Source organism: Macaca fascicularis, chromosome 14 (genome assembly GCF_037993035.2).
Source record: "Macaca fascicularis isolate 582-1 chromosome 14, T2T-MFA8v1.1".
Lineage (NCBI taxonomy): Eukaryota > Metazoa > Chordata > Mammalia > Primates > Cercopithecidae > Macaca > Macaca fascicularis.
The window spans coordinates 10,214,000-10,233,063 of NC_088388.1; the positions used below are offsets into that span (position 1 = coordinate 10,214,000).

Consider the following 19,064-nt stretch of genomic DNA (forward strand, 5'->3'; position numbering starts at 1 on the left):
CCTTTCAAAAGGCTGGGTTTCGCCCCGCCCGTGGCATATGGCAGTCTCGGCCGTAGTCCGGTACTGTAGCCGTGTCTCCGGCGGCTGCGGTGCCTGTGGGTTACTTTCCATCTGGATCCCTAGTGCCGCGAGTTCCAGGCGGTCCCCGGGATCGCCAGCGGCACAGGGCCCCAGCCTTTCGCCCACGCATCGAGATGGAGGTCCTAGCCGGTCGCGCTGCGTGGTCCTCGACCGCCAGTTGCGCGCGTTGTTCAGCGCTGCGGCCTCGGCCTGGCCCTCCTGCATTCTGGCTGTTAGGTTCCAGAAATGCCACGTGACCGCGAGGGCGCTTGGGCTTGGGCTGGACAGGCAGGGGATCTCATCGCGGCGGGTGCGGCTGTTCTGCTGGGCGTCCTCAGTGGAACCGCACACCCTCTCTGAGTCGTTTGGTCCTGTAGGGCCGAGGGGAATTCGTGCGGTGTTTAGCACGCGGAAAGTACTTAGCGAAAGGGAGCTGTCCCCCAGCCCTCGTGAGTCCGATGTAAAGGAGTGAAAGAGACGAAGAGCTGAATCAGGTAGTTAACCGCCTATGAGCTGGCTAACTGTGGCCTGGTAGAGCCTTAAATCCCAGCCCCAGAAGTCAGAGTCAGGGCAGGCACCCCAAAGCGTGGAAGAGATGCACCTGCGGAGTGAAAATGCTGCTATTGCTTCTAGAGTCAGCTGTGGTTCCTGGAACAAAGGAGCCGCATGACTCGGGTCTGGCAATGGTCTTGGGCTCTGCAGTGTCCTCATCCTTCCCCCTCTCTGGGTAATGCCATCTTCCCAGGGTTTAAAGTGTGTCCTCTCTGCCAATAGCTTGTCTCCACAGCCTCATCTTTAATCCCACCTGCCCCACCCATTTTGGACACTGCAGCCAAGTTGCTGCAGACCTGCAAACCTGGTAATCCCTCACTTGAAAGTGCTGAAGGCTTTAGGGTGGGATTCAGGGCCTGTGTAATCCAACCGCCTGCTTTTTTTTTTTTTTTTTTTTTTTTTTTGAGACGGAGTTGAGTCTCACTGTCTCCAGGCTGAAGTGCAGTGGCGCCATCACAGCTCCCTGCAGCCTGGACCTCCTGAGCTCAAGCCATCCTCCCACCTCAGCCTCTCAAGTACCTGGGGTTACAGGCAGGCACCACTACGCCTAGCTAATTTTTCTGTTTTTTTTTATAGACGGATTTCTTCGTGTTGTCCAGGCTAGTCTTAAACTCCTGCTCTGTCTCTCAGGCTAGAGTGCAGTGGGGCGATCTCGGCTCCCTGCAACCTCTGCCTCCCCGGTTCAAGCAATTATCCTGCCTCAGTCTCCCAAGTAGCTAGGATTACATGTGTGCGCTACCACGCCCGGCTAATTTTTTAATTTTTAGTAGAGACGGGGTTTCCCCATGTTGACCAGGCTGGTCTCAGACTCCTGACCTCAAGTGATCCGCCCGCCTCGGCCTCCCAGTGCTGGGTTTACAGACCCAGCACTTCGCCCTGCGGTTTTGCATTTTCAATAGTGAGGCATGGTGAGAAAAGACTTAAAGAAAGCAAGGGAGTGAGATCCTTGGAAATGTGGGGGAGAACTTTGCAGGCCCATGGAACAGCCAGTGCAAAGGCCCTGGGATGGGAGCTGCCTCGGGGTAGCCAGGATGGCAGGAGGCACAGCTGCCGAGAGGAAGTAGGGGCCAGGTCCTGCAGGGTTAGAGGCCATTGCCACTCCCGAACACATTGGCAGGTTTTGAGCAGAGGAGTGTCATGATCTTAAGTTTTCTCAGGATCCCTCTGGCTGCTGTGTGGAGGAAGAGGGGAGAGTGAGAGCAGGGTTACCTCTTAGGAGGCTGTGGCAGTAATCCCAGGGAGCCAGGATGAGAGCAGAGGAGGGGACAGGAATAGGATTCTGGATGCATTTTGGAGGGAGCATGAAGGAAAGCGGGGTCAAGGGTTCCTCTGAGGCCTTGGCCTCCTCTCTTATTCATCTACATCCAATCTGTCAAGGACACCTTTCATTTCTTCTTGGCACTGTCTCCAGGCCACCACACGTGCCCACCTGACCAGCAGTGGCCTTTCCAAGCCTTCCATCTTCTCCCCAGCAGCTTCTCTCCGAATGGCCAGGTCCCATTTCCCACACACCTTTTTTTAGAGTGTGTTGCACTGCTCTGGGTGCAGGGCTGTAGCAGTGACCAGGGCAGCCCCAGATGAAGCTTCTGCTCACAGGGACCTTTTCTACTGAAAGATGATACCTAAACTCTCAGCTGTGTGATGTTAAGCAATTTGCACAACCTGTCTGTACTTCAGTTGCCTCCATCTTCAAATGGGGATTAAAAAGTGTTGACATCATAGTGGTTGTGAGGATTACATGATTTGATATTCATAAAGCACTTAGAACTTGTCAAGAAGAGGGCCTGGGGATCGCCTGAGGTCAGGAGTTCGAGACCACCCTGGCCAACATGGAGAAACCTCATCTCTGCTAAAAATACAAAAACTAACCAGGTGTGGTGGTGCACTCCTGTAGTCCCAGCTACTCTGCGGGCTGAGGCAGGAGAACCACTTCAACCCGGGAAGCGGAGGTTGCTGTGAGCCAAGATTATGCCACTGCACTCCAGTCTGGGCAACAGAGCAAGACTCTGTCTCCAAAGAAAAAAAAAACAGTGCCTGGCTACGGAATAAGAACTACATGGATTTATTAAATCAAAATCAGTGCACAAATGATAATTCTCAAGAGTGAGTGCTACAGAGAACACAAAAGTCAAGGCACAGAGAGATGACCTGGGTGGCAGGGAAGGAAAGCACTCCCAGAGGTGAGTGGTTAGTGAAGGCCTGTCAGAGATGGATCGAGGAGAAGCTTAGGGGGCACAGGGGACCACACAGGCAACAGAGGATGCAAAGGTCCTGAGGCCAGGGCAAATTCAGAATTTTTTTTTTTGAGAGGGAATCTCGCTCTGTCACCCAGGCTGGAGTGCAGCGGCGCGATCTCGGCTCACTGCAAGCTCTGCCTCCTGGGTCCAAGCAATTCTCTGCCTCAGCCTCCAGAGTAGCTGGGATTGCAGGCACCCACCACCATGCCCGGCTAATTTTTGTGTTTTTAGTAGAGATGGTTTCACCATCTTGGCCAGGCTGGTCTTGAATTGCTGGCCTCATTATCCACCTGCCTCAGCCTCCCAAAGTGCTGGGATTACAGGTGTGAGCCACCATGCCCGGCCCAGAATTCTCTTTATCTTTTTTGAGGGGGTGGGGGATGGAGTCTCACTCTGTAGTCCAGGCTGGAGTGCAGTAGCACGATCTTGGCTCACTGCAACCTCTGCCTCCCGGGTTCACGCGATTCTGCCTCAGCCTCCTTAGTAGCTGGGATTGTAGGTGCCCACTACCACGCCCAGCTAATTTTTTTTTTTTTTTTTTTTTTGTATTTTTAGTAGAGATGGTGTTTTACCATGTTGGCCAGGCTGGTCTCAAACTCATTACTTCTAGTGATCCACCTGCCCCCGCCTGCCAAAGTGCTGGGATTACACAGGTGTGAGCCACCACGCCTGGCCCTGGCCCAGAATTTTCAAGAAATCTAAGGAAGTCTTTTTTGTGCTCTAAGTGTCCTTGACTGTAAGGTGGGGAGGATGAAGTGCCCTTGACTTCCCAAGGTTACTATGCAGAGTGAACAATATAATCCTCCCGGGTTGGACTTGAGTCTTGTCAGACCTGAAGCTTATGACAATTTGAGAGCTCGCTTTGAGAGAAGAAACACACAAAAAATGAAGTGTGTGGCTTTAGAAGGAGCACGAATGGGGTCCCCGATGTTTAAGCTGCTTTAGTGTTACAGTAAAGCCACCTCTGAATACCCAGAAGTGTTAGCTCTTATAACTTCCACCAACTCAGTTTTCTCCAAGCCTCTTGGTAGACTCAGAGGAGGACAGGGAGGCAGCCACTCTGGCTGGCCAGGGCCCTCCTCCCAGGTCCCTGGAACACAGGAGGACCAACCACAGCCGCGTCTGGCCTGTGCATCACGTGACGTCCCAGAGTGATTCATGCTGCTATTTCAGTGCTGCTGCAGTCAAGGGTAGGGAGAGGCATGGCGAGGCTGTATCTGGAGTCAACCTGAAGGCCGTAGTTCCTGCAGCAATGGCACTGAAGGTAAAGTGAGGGTGACTGAGTCTCAGCAGAGCAAATTCCCAACTTTAAAGTTTTCTCAATATCAGAAAAACTAGGAGAGCTGGATCTCAGCATAGGTGGGGAGTAGGGATTAGGGAAGGGCTGCAGCTCAGAATTTGGGCTCTGTAGACCTGGAATTTTTGTTTGAAACTCCTAAGAACTCTCTTAATTTCCTACTTAACTGAGTGATCCTAACTTACAGCTCTTCTGCTAAGATAGAATTGGCATCCTCATTAGTGGGGAAAGTAAAGTACTGTAGAGTTCTGTCCAATTCCGAGGACTTGTATAGAGCCAGGCACTGTGCCAGATGCTTCAAGGAATAAAATGATAATTATTATCTAATAATTATTAATCAGAGAACCCTGGAGCCGAGTCCTGGGCCTTGCTATCCACACCCCGCTCCCCTGGGAGATCCAGCCAGTCTTGTGGCTATAAATGCCATCTCAGATGACTCCCATAATTCTGTCCTCAGCACAGATCTCACCCCCCAGTCCCAGACTTATCTATCCAGCTGCCATCTTGACATCTTCGTCTGGATGGCTGACAGACTTCCCCGGGTGCTCAAATCATAACTCCCAATATCCCTCTCAACCCCGCCTGCCCTTGACTTCCTCTTGCCAGTGGCATCATTATTCTTCCAGTGGCTCAGGCTGAATACTGAGGAAGCATTCTTGACTCGTCTCTTTCACAGCCCAATCCAGTCCATCAGCTAATTCCATCAGTTGGATGCAGACTCCCGGGACCCCCTCAGGGTGTTGGGGGAAGGACTGTTGCTCCTTGTACTGGTAGATGGCCAGAGTCAGAGGTGACAGTGTGCTAAGATACCCTGCAAGGGGCCCCCCCAGCCTGGGCACCCAGGCCATATATAGCCTCTGCAAGATGTGGGGTTGGGTTGGGGGACAGGAGGAGAGACTCCGTATTTCAGGGAGACTGCTGAGGTGAGGCCAACTCAACGGCAGCCACGGCACACGGTGGACCAGAACCCTTCCCAAGGGTTAAGGACCATGTGGGATGAGTTCCTCACAGCTGAGTAGGATGGAGGCTTAGAGTCAGAACAAGGTGATCCCAAGGGAATGGTTTTCTTTTTTTTCTTTTCTTTTTTTTTGAGACAGAGTGTCATTCTGTCACCCAGGCTGGAGTGAAGTGGCGTGATCTCAGCTCTCTGCAACCTCTGCCTCCCAGATTCAAGTAATTTTTCTGCCTCAGCCTCCCAAGTAGCTGGGATTACAGGTGTGTGCCACCACACCTGGCTAATTTTTGCATTTTTAGTAGAGATGGGTTATTGTCATGTTGGTCAGGCTGGTCTCGAACTCCTGACCTCAGGTGATCCACTCGCCTCGGCCTCCCAAAGTGCTGAGATTACAGGCATGAGCCACCCGCGCCTGGCCGAGGCAATGGTTTTCAGCCAGGGTGTCCCCAGCTGTCATTCAGCAATGTCTGGAGACATTTTGGGTTGTCATAACTGAGTGTGTGTGTGTGTGTGTGTGTGTGTGTGTGTGTGTGTGTGTGCACATGCTGTAGTGGCCAGGGATGCTGCTAAATACCCTACAAGGCATAGAATAGCTATCACAATTATTTGGTTCCAAATGTCAATAGAGCTGAGGAAGAGAAATATTAATATAAACACAGCAGTTCTTGCACACCTGAGGTTGAGGTTCGAGGGTGAAACCTGCCTGCTAATGTGGCAGGCAGATTGCAATTGACCACAGCACATAATATGACACCCAATGGCAAGAGAAGGATGTCAGGGGTCACTGAGGGAGACGAAAGACACTATATATTCGTTGACACCCCTCATTGCAAAGTGGGAGGTCTGTGTCCCCTCCCCTTGAATTCCATGGAGTTGGGACTACACTGACTAGTAGAATACAATAGAAATAACATCTTGCAGTTTCCAAGCCTTGTAAAACTGGCGGCTTCCACTTCCTGTTTCTTGGGACACACTGTCTTGGAGCCTGTGCTGCCACCGAAGAAGTCTGAGTGCCCTGAGGCCACCATGGTATGGGGAAGCCTACGCTAGCCTTGTGGCAAGCCAACTGTTCTGCAGCACAGCATGGGCTCCAGGTAACATGAAGGAAGCTGTCTTGGGCCCTCTAGCCCAGCCCAGTCTCCAGCGAATCCCACTGAGTGACCCTAGTCGAGGCCACATGGAGCAGAAGAATCACCTAGCTGAGCCCTGACCCACAAAATCTTGAGATGGAATTAAATGGCTGTTGTTCCCAGCCAGAAAAGCAAGGTAGCTTAAGGTAGTTTGTTCTACAGCAGTAGATAACTAGAACAGTCACACCCAAGGGTTTTTTCCTGCACTTTCCCCCTCACCACGTATGGCAGAAATTCTCGGGAATATCATGAGCCAGTGTCATGCTAGTGCTTGTTCCATCTGCTCCTCCCCAGCCACCCCAGCCCGCTGATCCAAGCACTCTCTGAGATGACTCCTGTATGTTGACTTCTTCCCATGAGGAAGAAGTTTCCTTCACTACTATGTGCTGGATCCCAGCACAGAACCTGGGGCATTGTCAGTGCTTAGTGTTTGTCAAATGAGCCAATGGAACTGGTCACCCTCTGCTGCCCTGGGGGTCCCTCAGCCTCTCCCAAAAGGTCCCTTGGACCTTCCCTCTGGGCTTCCTCACTCCCTATTCTGCTTATTCTTTTCTGAGCCAAATTGTTGTACCCCTCAGATACAAATGGCCCAACCCCACTGTCTCCTTTCCAGTACCTCTGTTGAGAAATACCAAGTTGCAGAGAGTGTGCCTGTGTGGGCGTGGGTGGGATGCGTGCCTCTTCTACACCGCCTATAGGAAGGTACGCTTAGCAATAGCTATTGAAAACACAAAAGTGATTCCGCTCTTAGGAATGTCTCCCGCAGGTGACCCCACCCTGGTGGCACAGGATGTCTCACACAGCACCGTCTGGGACAGCAAAAGGACTGGAAACCACCTGAGTCCAACCATGGAGGACACTGGAAAACATGATGCTGCCTCCATAGGATGAGATATTGGCAAGTGTGAAGAAACAACATTTGGGTAGATATTGACATGGCAGTGACATATGGTAGAATGAAAAAAGTTAGCGGTTGTGATATTGTGAATATAATAAGTATGCATATTTGGGTTTCACTTCCAGTTCCTGGCACAGAGCTCCTGAAACACTTGTAATTTCCTGAGTGATGGTGGGAGAGGAGCATCTTTTGTTACTCATAATGAGCCCCTTTCAACCATAAATTTATGCTAATGAGGTGACTCTTGGTGCACGAGGGTGTAGCCAGGGGAAGGGGAACCCAGCAAGTGATTAGAGGGTTCAAACCCTGGGGAGGGGAGATGGGGCGGACATTGAGTTAATCACCAGTGGTCAAGAATTAAACAATTATACCTGTATAATGAAGCCGCCATAACACTCCTAAAGGAAGCCGGGTATAGTGGCTCATGCCTGTAATCCCAGCACTTTAGGAGGCTGAGGTGGGTGGATCACCTGAGGTTAGGAGTTCAAGACCAGCCTGGCCAACACGGTGAAACCCCGTCTCTACTAAAAAGACAAAAATGAGCCAGGTGTGGTGGTGCACGCCTGTAGCCCCAGCTGCTCAGGAGGCTGAGACAGGAGAATCACTTGACCTGGGTGGGAGGCAGAGGTTGCAGTGAGCCAAGATTGCACCACAGCACTCCAGCCTGGGTGACAGAGCAAAATTCCATCTCAAAACAAAAACAAACAAAAACCTAAATTACAGGGTTCAGAGAAGAACACACGGAGATGCTGGGAGGGTGGCGTGATCAGAGAGGACTTGGAGACTCCACATCCTGCCCTCCACACCTTGCCCTATGCATCTCTTCTATCTGGCTGTTCCTGAACTTGTATCCTTTATGATAAACCGGAAATAGTAAGTAAGGCTGGGTGCAGTGGCACATGCCTGTAGTCCCAGCTACTCAGGAGACTGAGGCTGGAGGATCGCTTGAGCCCAGGAGTTCGAGGCTACAGCGAGCACCATTGCACTCCAGACAGAGACACACTGTCTCAAAAAAAAAAAAAAAGTAAGTAAACTGTTTTCCTGAGTCCTGTGAGCTGTTTCTGGCAAATTATTGAACCTGATGAGGGGGTCGTGGAAACCCCAATTCATATGTCAGAAGTATGGGGGGCCCAGGACTTGCTCTTGGAGTTTGAAGTGGGGGCAGTCTTGTGGGACTGGGCCCTTAACATGTGGGAGCTGATGCCAACTCCAGGTTGATAGTATCAGAATGGATTCAATTGTAGGATACCCAGATGGTGTTGGAGAGTTGGTCGATGTGGAAAAAAAAAACCCACACATTTGGTGTCAAAAGTGTTGTGAGTAAAAAAAAAAAAAAAAAGCATAGTAGTTGTGGAACAGTGTGTATGGCTGAATCCTATTTTTGTAAAAATAAAATTATGTGTGTGTTTCTTTACATATGATTATACATGCATGGAAAAAATCTATGATACGCAGCCAATGGCTAAAGGAATTACCTCTGTGGACTGGGAACAGGGAGGCGGTGTGCTGTGATAGTTTGCTGGGGCTGTCATAACAGAATGCCAGAGATGGGGTGGCTTAAACAACAGAAATGTATGTTCTTACAGTTCTGGAGGCTGCAAGCCCAGGTTCAAGGCATCAGCAGGTGTGGTTTCCGCTGAGGCCTCTCCCATCGCTTGCAGATGGCCGCCTTCTTCCTGCCTCCTCACGTGGTCCCTCCTCTGCACTCCAGCATCCTTGGTGTCTCTTTGTTTGTCTAACTTCCCCCCCCCCCCGCCCTTTTTTTTTTTTTTTTTTGAACCAGTCCGCTCAGACTGGAGTGCAGTGGCGTGATCTCAGCTCACTGCAACCTCCGCCTCCCGGATTCAAGCAATTCCCCTGCCTCAGCCTCCCAAGTAGCTGGGATTATAGGTGTGTGCCACCATGCCTGGCTAATTTTTATATTTTTATTTTATTTTATTTTATATTTTTATTTTATTTTATTTTTTTTGAGATGGAGTCTCGCTCTGTCGCCCAGGCTGGAGTGCAGTGGCCTGATCTCAGCTCACTGCAAGCTCCGCCTCCCGGGTTTACGCCATTCTCCTGCCTCAGCCTCCCGAGTAGCTGGGACTACAGGTGCCCGCCACCTCGCCTGGCTAGTTTTTTGTATTTTTTAGTAGAGACGGGGTTTCACCGGGTTAGCCAGGATGGTCTCGATCTCCTGACCTCGTGATCCGCCCGTCTCAGCCTCCCAAAGTGCTGAGATTACAGGCTTGAGCCACCGCGCCCCGCCAATTTTTGTATTTTTTTTTTTTTTTTTTTTGAGACGGAGTCTTGCTCAGTCACCCAGGCTGCAGTGCGGTGGCGCGATCTCGGCTCACTGCAAGCTCAGCCTCCCGGGTTCTCGCCATTCTCCTGCCTCAGCCTCCCGAGTAGCTGGGATTATAGGCGCCCGCCACTACGCCCGGCTAGTTTTTTGTATTTTTAGTAGAGACGGGGTTTCACCGTGTTAGACAGGATGGTCTCGATCTCCCGACCTCGTGATCCGCCCGTCTCGGCCTCCCAAAGTGCTGGGATTACAGGCTTGAGCCACCGCGCCCGGCAATTTTTGTATTTTTAATAGAGATGGGGTTTCACCATATTGGCCAGGCTGGTCTCGAACTCCTGACCTCAAGTGGTCCATCCGCTTCAGCCTCCCAAAGTGCTGAGATTACAGGCATGAGCCGCTGCGCCCAGCCCCCAACTTTCCTCTTAAAAGGATATCAGGGCTGGGCGCGGTGGCTCACGCCTGTAATGCCAGCACTTTGGGAGGCCGAGGCGGGCGGATCACAAGGTCAGGAGATCCAGACCATCCTGGCTAACACAGTGAAACCCCGTCTCTACTAAAAATACAAAAATTAGCTGGGCGTGGTGGCGGGCGCCTGTAGTCCCAGCTACTCGGGAGGCTGAGGCAGGAGAATGGTGTGAACCCGGGAGGCGGAGCTTGCAGTGAGCTGAGATCCGGCCACCGCACTCCAGCCTGGGTAACAGAGCAAGACTCCGTCTCAAAAAAAAAAAAAAAAAAAAAAAAAAAAAAGGATATCAGTCAGGCCAGTCGCGGTGGCTCAGACCTGTAATCCCAGCACTTTGGGAGATTGAGGCGGGTGGATCACTTGAGGTCAGGAGTTTGAGACCAGCCTGGCCAACATGGTGAAATCCAGTCTCTACTAAAAATACAAAAATTAGCTGGGCATGGTGGCAGGTGCCTGTAGTCCCAGTCACTCGGGAGGCCGAGGCAGGAGAATTGCTTGAATCTGGGAGGTGGAGGTTGCAGTGAGCTGAGATTATGCCACTGTACTCCAGTCTGGGCAACAAAGCGAGACTCTATCTCAAAAAAAAAAAAAAAAAAAAAAAAAAAAAAGGACACCAGTCAGACTGGAGTAGGGCTCATCCTAATGGCCTGATTTTAAGTTAATTACCTCTTTTTTTTTTTTTTTTTTTTTTTGAGACGGAGTCTCACTGTGTGGCCCAGGCTAGAGTGCAGTGGCCCGATCTCGGCTCACTGCAAGCTCCACCTCCCGGGTTCGCCATTCTCCCGCCTCAGCCTCCGAGTAGCTGGGACTACAGGCGCCCGCCACCACGCCCGGCTAGTTTTTTGTATTTTTTTAGTAGAGACGGGGTTTCACCATGTTAGCCAGGATGGTCTCGATCTCCTGACCTCGTGATCCACCCGCCTCGGCCTCCCAAAGTGCTGGGATTACAGGCTTGAGCCACCGCGCCCGGCCCTTTTTTTTTTTTTTTTTTTTTTGAGACAGAGTCTCGCTTTGTCACCCAGGCTTGAGTGCAGTGGCACGATCTCAGCTCACTGCAACCTCTGTCTCCCAGGTTCAAGTGATTCTCCAGCCTCAGCCTCCCAAGTAGCTGGGTTATAGGCGCATGCTACCATGCCAAGCTAATTTTTGTATTGTTTAGTAGAGACGGGGTTTCTTCATGTTGGTCAGGCTGGCCTCAAACTCCTGACCTCAGGTGATACACCTGCCTCGGTCCCCCAAAGTGCTGAGATTATAGGTGTGAGCCACCACACCCAGCCTTAATTACCCCCTTTAAAGGCCCTGTATGCAAATACAGTCACATTCTGAGCTACTGGGGGTTAGGGCTTCAACATAAGAATTCAGGCAGACACCATTCAGCCCATAACAAGGGCTTTCACTTTTTTTCTTTTGGTAGAAATGGGGTCTCGCTATTTTGCCCAGGCTAGTCTTGAACTCCTGGGTTCAAGTGATTCTCCAGCCTCAGCCTCCAGATTAGCTGGGGCTACAGGTGCACCAGCACGCCCAGCTAATATTTTTACTTTTATTTTTTTTAGACAGAGTTTAACTCTTTTTGCCCAGGCTAGAGTGCTTGATCTCGGCTCACCACAACCTCTGCCTTCTGGGTTCAAGCAATTCTCCTGCCTCAGCCTCCCAAGTAGCTGGGGTTACAGGCATGCGCCACCACGCCCGGCTAATTTTGTATTTTTAGTAGAGACGGGGTTTCTCCATGTTGTTCAGGCTGGTCTTGATCTCCCGACCTCAGATGATCCGCTTGCCTCAGCTCCCCAAAGTGCTGGGATTACAGGCGTGAGCCACTGCGCCCGGCCAATTTTTTTATTTTTTGTGGAGTCAGGGTCCTACTATGTTTTCTAGGCTGGTCTCGAACTTCCAGGCTTAATGAATCCTCCTGCCCTGGCCTCCCAAAGTACTGTGATTCCAAGCCTCAGCCACAGCACCCTGCTGGCTTTTACTTTTTACTTTATTTCTATGTTGTTAAAATTTATTACAATAACCATTACTTTTAAAGGATTTTGTGCACTTCAATACAAATGTCCCTAAAGCATCTACCTCCTTGCTGGGCCTTCTCTGAAGTCAGAGTAGGGGCAAGTGAAGCCCTCCCTCTGCCGGCTCCAAGGATGAAACCCCCTGGCCCACTAAGGCCGTTCCCCTGGGGAGGGTGGCGTGGGATAAGAACATTCAGTTCAGTTATCTGTTTGGCCCTCTCGAGATCACTGAGGCCTTTCCCAGACAGCTGACATGGTCTTCAGACCATTCTGCCAAACATCAGGTAGAGGCTGGGCATGGTGGCTCTCCCTTGTAATCCCAACACTTTGGGAGGGCGATGTGGGTGGATCACCTGAGGTCAGGAGTTGAGAACAGCCTGGCCAATGTTGCGAAACCTCATCTCTACAAAAATACAAAAGTTAGCCAGGCGTGGTGGTGGGCGCCTGTAATCCCAGCTACTCAGGAGGCTAAGGCAGGAGAATTGCTTGAACATGGGAGGTGGAGGTTGCAGTGGACCAGGATCGCACCACTGCACTCCAGCCTGGCCAACAGAGTGAGACTCCATCTCAAAAAAAAAAAAAAAGGTGGAGGGGCATCTTCTGTTTTCCAGGCTCCTGGTTTATAGCTACAAGCTCTGGACATTTAATACCTTGTAATCCATCCTTCCCTTATATACCTCTCAACATAATGACTATACAATATGGCCAATGAAACGGATAGTAAAATGAAACATAGGCAAGTAATAAAGTGAAATATGGGGCCGGGCGCGGTGGCTCAAGCCTGTAATCCCAGCACTTTGGGAGGCCGAGATGGGCGGATCACGAGGTCAGGAGATCGAGACCATCCTGGCTAACACAGTGAAACCCCGTCTCTACTAAAAATACAAAAACTTAGCCGGGCGAGGTGGCGGGCGCCTGTAGTCCCAGCTACTCGGGAGGCTGAGGCAGGAGAATGGCGTGAACCCGGGAGGCGGAGCTTGCAGTGAGCTGAGATCCGGCCACTGCACTCCAGCCTGGGTGACAGAGCGAGACTCCGTCTCAAAAAAAAAAAAAAAAAAAAAAAGGTGAAATATGAAGAGAGTAGTACAACCTGGATGAGGGTGGAATGCAAAATTGTCATCAGACAGAGAAGACGACAGGAGGACCTGAGAGCTGGAGGGATGGATGCTTATCTACCCAAATGAGGCAATAAAAAATAGGAAGATGGCAGGGTAAAAATGGGGGAGAGCTGCCACTTGAAAGACTCTCAGGAAACAGTGATGCATCAGACTTTGTCATTAAGTCCCAGAGGAGAGAAGTGGACTGGGGATCCCTTTAGATATGGTAGAATTCTCCTGGGTCCTGCTCTGGTCTTAAATCTCAGACCAGTAGCAGGAAAACCCTAACTGTACTGTGGTCCTGCATGTCACTGCAACGTCAGCCCTGCTGTGATAGTGTATCTGCTCCTCTGGATGGCTTTGCCACCTTTGAAAGGTGAGACCATGTGGAGCAGAGCCAAGGGGCCTCAGCTGACAGCCAGCACCAACCATCAGTTATGTGAGTGAGACCACCTTGGACCCCCAACCCCAGATGGGTTGTCAGATGACTACAGCTGCAGGTAAAGGAGTGACCCAGTGACACCAGCAGATGAACCAGCCAGCTTAGCCCAAACTGCTGACTTAGAACTGCTGTTATTTTAAGCCAGTAAATTTTCAGTGACTCATTACAAAGCAGTAGATAACCGTGACAGTCTAAGAGGATTTAAGTTCAGAAATAGTATTGAATATTTAAGATAACTGATTTGCCACATTTATAAGTTTATTAGCATATAAGAGTTGCTTGGCTGGGCACAGTGACTCATACCTGTAACCCTAACACCTTGGAAGGCTGAAGCAGGAAGAATGCTTGAGCCCAGGAGTTTGAGACCAGCCTGGGCAACACAGTGAGACCCCATCTCTAAAAAAAAAAAAGAAGAATTAACTGGGTGTGGTGACACACACCTATAGTCCTAGCTGCTCAGGAGGCTGAGGGTGGAGGATCGCTTGAGCCCAGGAGGTCAAAGCTGCGGTGAGCCATGATTGCTCCAGACCCTGTAGACGCTGTCCCTGAAAAAAGGAAAAACAAAAAGAGGTGCTTAAATGAGAAGAAAAAAAAAACAACAACAACCTTGTAAGTCTCTTCTGTTGGGAATTTGAGGTGTTTGAGAGGATCAGCTACTTTAACTCTGTAAAATATAGTTTAAAATCTATTAGAGGATTTAATTACCTAAGTTTGTAATTGGCATTCATTTTTAGAAGAATTTAATCTGTTGAACTTATGAGTTAATTAAATATTCATCAAAGTGAACATAATTGTTCTTTTATAAAAATAATTAGTAGGCTTATACATAGAAAACTAGATTTATGAATTGCTCTTGGATGTTTAAGAAAAACTAGTTTTTAAAATTTATATGTTTAATAAATACAGTATTAATTTAAACACAGGCAGCAGTAGGTAGCTTTTCTTTGCACAAAACCCCCTCTCCAACATTAAAAATCCTCAACTGACAATGCCCTATGCCACAGCCCCAGTGGAAGATTCAGCATTCCACAGACTTCCACACCTCTGCTTCTATGGGTCCCTCTGCCTGGAACGCCCCCAACACATACACACCTTCCATACCTGGCAAAACTTTACTTTTTCCAAAAGATCCAGCTCAAATTCTATGAAGATATCCTCCCTCACCAATGTTCAGAATCCTGCTGCCTGCCCACGACCACTTGTGCATGTGACCCAAGCCTCCAGTAGACCACGGAGAGGTGTTAGCCGGGACCTTCACTATCACAGAGCTGAATCTCAGGAAAAAGAAACAGTAGCACTGGTACACAGTGGGTGTCCAGGGTGCTTCAGTAGCCTGGCAGTATAGGACACGGGTTTTGGAGATGTCTAAGCAGGTGAATAACATGATATTATAAATGTTTTTTTAAAATACATGTTTGTTGGCTGGGCACGGTGGCTCACGCCTGTAATCCCAGCACTTTGGGAGGCCGAGGTGGGTGAATCATCTGAGGTCAGGAGCTCGAGACCAGTGTGACCAATATAGTAAAACCTTCTCTACTAAAAATATAAAAATTAGTGGGGCATGGTGGCACATGCCTGTAATCCCAGATACTTGGGAGGCTGCTCCTTGAACCTGGGGGAAAGAGGTTGCAGTGAGCCGAGATCATGCCACTGCACTCCAGCCTGGGTGACAGAGCCAGACTCCCTCTCTAAATAAATAAATAAGTAAGTACATGTTATTTATTTATTTATATTTAGAGACAAGGTCTCACTATGTTGCCCAGGCTGACCTCCAGCTCCTGGCCTCGAGTGATCTTCTTGTTTCAGTTTCCCAAGTAATTGGGACTGCAGGTGTGACCCACTACACCTGCCTTATTTTTTTTTTTGAGAGGGAGTCTCACTCTGTCACCCAGGCTGGAGTGCAGTGGCACAATGTCAGCTCACTGCAACCTCTGCCTCTCAGGTTCAAGCAATTCTCCTGCCTCAGCCTCCTGAGTAGCTGGGACTACAGATGCGTGCCATCATGCCCAACTAATTTTTTTTGTTTTGTTTTGTATTTTTAGTAGAGACAGGGTTTGGCTTTGTTGGCCAGGCTGGTCTCGAACTCCTGACTTCAGTTGTTCTACCCGCCTCAGCCTCCTAAAGTGCTGGGATTACAGGCGTGAGCCACTGCACCCGGCCTGAGCACCAAGACTTTCTTATGACTGGGGCCCCTGCCTCTACCTCATCATCCTCTCTAGACATTGCCAGGAAGGTTGCACAGGGCAGAATAATGGCTCTCTAAAGATTCCATATCCTAAATCCTAGAGCCTGTAAATATGTTACATTTCATGGCAAAGGGGAATGAAGGTTGCAAATCAGCTAAGTAGAGAAATTGACACCGATTGTCTAGGTGGGCTCCATGTAATCACAAGGGTCCCTGAAGATGGAAGAGAAAGGCAGAAGGAGAGTATCAGAGGGAAATGCCACTACAGAAGAATGCTCAGATGCAACCGCGCTGGCTTTGAACATGGAGGAAGAGGTCTCAAGTCAAGGAATGTGAGTAGTCTCTGGGAATCAGAAAAGGCAATGATACAGGCTCTCTGCTAGGGCTTCCAGAAAGGAACATGGCCCCATGTTCCCCTTGATTTTAGCCCAGTGATACCCACATCATACTTCTGTCCTGAAGAACTTTAAGATACTACACGTGTGTCGTTGAAGCCAGTGAATTTGCGGTAATGGTACAGCAGCAATGGAGAAGTAATATACTGCAACACCCACACGCCACATTTCACCAATCAGTGACATCTGCATAACCACTTTCCAGACCACAGATGGGAACCAAACAGACCTGGACCCAAGTCGGGGCTGGGATCCTGACTGTTCTGACCTTGGGCCAGTCATCTCTCTGCCTGGAGGTGGTGAGAGCTGAGGATATAATGGGCTAATGGAGGTAGTGGGAATGGACATAGAGGGCTTAGCTCAGTATAGCTGGGACTTCGTGCATGTAGGTATCGGCTGTCCTGGTTGCAGTCAGCAAGGTCCTTCTTTTACTCTGAGTTACTGGAGGGGCCACAACTGGTGAGGTGACCTGGAGCCTGACTCCTATATCCTTGTGGTAAAAAGAGAGATCAGCCTGTTACTGTGTCTATATAGAAAGAAGTAGACATAAGAGACTCCATATTGTTCTGTATTTGAGATGCTGTTAATCTGTGACCCTACCCCCAATCTTGTCCTTGCAAGAGACATGTGCTGCGGTGACTCAAGGTTTAATGGATTTTGGGCTGTGCAGGATGTGTCTTTGTTAAACAAGTGCCTGAAGGCAGCTTGCTGGTTAAAAGTCATCACCATTCTCTTAATTTCAACTACCCAGGGACACGTACATGGCCAAAGGTCGCAGGGACCTCTGCCTAGGAAAGCTAGGTATTGTCCAAGGTTTCTCCCCATGTGATAGGCTGAAACAATGCTGCTAAAAGGTTTATGGAGATGTTTGCATATGCATCTCAAGGCACAGCATTTTCCTTTAAACTTATTCATGTCACAGAGATTTTTGTTCATATGTCTTACTGCCGATTTCCTCCCTACAATGATCCTATTGTCCTGCCACTCCCTTATCTTTAAGATGGTAAAGATAATTATCAATAAATACTAAGGGAACTCAGAGACCGGTGCCGGCGTGGGTCCTCTGTAAGCTGAGCGCAGGTCCCCTGGGCCCACTTTTTCTTTCTCTATACTTTGTCTCTGTGTCTCATTTCTTTTCTCAAGTCTCTCGTTCCATCTAACGAGAAACACCCACAGGTGTGGAGGGGCAGGCCACCCCTTCACATCCTGAACCATGTCTTGCTAATGTTTTCAGGAGAGGGTGCAGGCCTTGCTGGTGGTCCTGGAATGCTGGGGGCCGTGGGCTCTTCCTTCCTGCCCTCTGGCCTCCCCTTTGCCCTCACTCCCAGGACTGATGACTGCCTACCCAGGTGCTGGCAAGTCTATGCTGATCCTGTCTTGGGCGGATTTAATGTCTGAAGTCCAAGGCTGAGCCCATGTTACCATCCCAGTGGTTCCATCTGCATCCATGGCAGGTCAGGGATCCTCCTACGGCCATCCAGGGTTATTGCCACACTCAGAGCCAGAGGCCTGGAGCACAGGAGCAGGTTTGCAACCAGCCAGACTCTCTTATTCCTAGCTGACAGCTCAAGAAGCTTGAGTCTCAAGAGGCTAGGGTACCCCAGGGTAGCAACACTAGTACTAGAACCTTCTCCGAAACCCTGGCTCCTTCCTCCCTGGTATTAAAATATATTATTATTATTACTTTTGAGATAGGGTCTCACTGTGTTGTCCAGGCTGTAGTGCAGTGGTGCCATCATAGCTCTCTGCAGCCTTGAACCCTTGGGCTCAAGTGTTTGCCTGCCACAGCCTCCAGAGTAGCTGGGACTAGAGGTGAGTGTCTACAACCATACCAGGGTAATTTTTTTGTGTGGGGGCGGGTAGAGATGAGGGGGTCTCACTGTATTGCCCAGGCTGGTCTTGAACTCCTGGCCTCTGATAATCCTCTTGCCTCAGCCTCCCAAAGTGCTGGGATTACAGGTGTGAGGCACCTATTCATTATTCATTATTAGATTCATTATATTATAATAGCCCAGGCTGTATCCATTATATTTATCATAAAGTAATATTAATAGTACATAAAAATATATAAAAGAACTTAAAAATCCATCCTCGTGTTTTTTTTTTGAGACAGAGTCTCATTCTGTCACCCAGGCTGGAGTGCAATGGTGCCATCTTGGCTTACCACAACCTCCACCTTCCGAGTTCAGGTGATTCTCCTGCCTTAGCCTCCCGAGTAGCTGGAATTACAGGCATGCACCACCACGCCTGGATAATTTTTGTATTTTTAGTAGAGATGGCGTTTCGCCATGTTGGCCAGGCTGTCCTTGAACTCCTGACCTCGTGATCCACCCGCCTCAGCCTCCCCAAAGTGCTGGGATTACAGGCATAAGCCACCGCGCCCAGCCGGTTTTTGTAAAAAGAAAACATCACCCCAATCCTTCCACCCTTGAACGCCACTTGAAGCCCAAGTTTCCTGCCTCCAAATTCCACTATTTCCACCCAGCTGTCCTAGATTCTGCTCCAGCTGAGCCTTGGCCCCGGGGCTGTTAGGAGGCAGAGCCTCTGGGGAGAAGTCCCCAAACCGGATTTACCCGTTCGTCGCAACTGTCCCTAGGAGGGCGGGCTGGGGTGTGGAGGCGGTGCCCTGCTGACTCTTGGGGAGATAAGCCCGGGTCGCCCAGGCTGCAAAACGCTCGGCACCGCGGAAGCCGCGCGAGGCTCTCCCAGCTCGGTACGCAGGGGCCGGAGCGCCTGCTTCCCTGCGGAGCAGAGCGGCAGAGGGGCCCGGGGCTGCGTGGAAGGTCCGGGGGCTTCAGCCCGTGCGGGCAGCCGGTGCGGGGAAAGCCGAGGCGCAGCCAACTAGAAAGCTAGAGGCGGCCGAGGCCACGCGGAGTGGAGGCACCTGGAGGCCACTGGAGAAGTGGGAGGGGCTCCGGCGTGGCTCCACCCGCGACACTGGGAGCCCGGCCGGGCGCGCACGTGTGTATACGGGTGCGTGGGCCCATCCGGCGGCCCGGACTACAAGTTCCAGGGTGCCCAGCGGCGCTCCCGGGTTTTCTGGCTGCGCCGCCCGCTGCCTCC

General features: G+C 50.3%; 1 long non-coding RNA gene across 1 annotated transcript; it reads left to right on the forward strand.

Moving 5' to 3' along the window:
- Nucleotides 1-4,031: 4,031 nt before the first annotated feature.
- On the forward strand, nucleotides 4,032-7,154 carry LOC135967206 (uncharacterized). Its single transcript, XR_012423128.1, has 3 exons — nucleotides 4,032-4,113; nucleotides 6,023-6,195; nucleotides 6,998-7,154. It is a non-coding gene; the product is annotated as an uncharacterized lncRNA (long non-coding RNA).
- The last annotated feature ends 11,910 nt before the right edge of the window (nucleotides 7,155-19,064 follow it).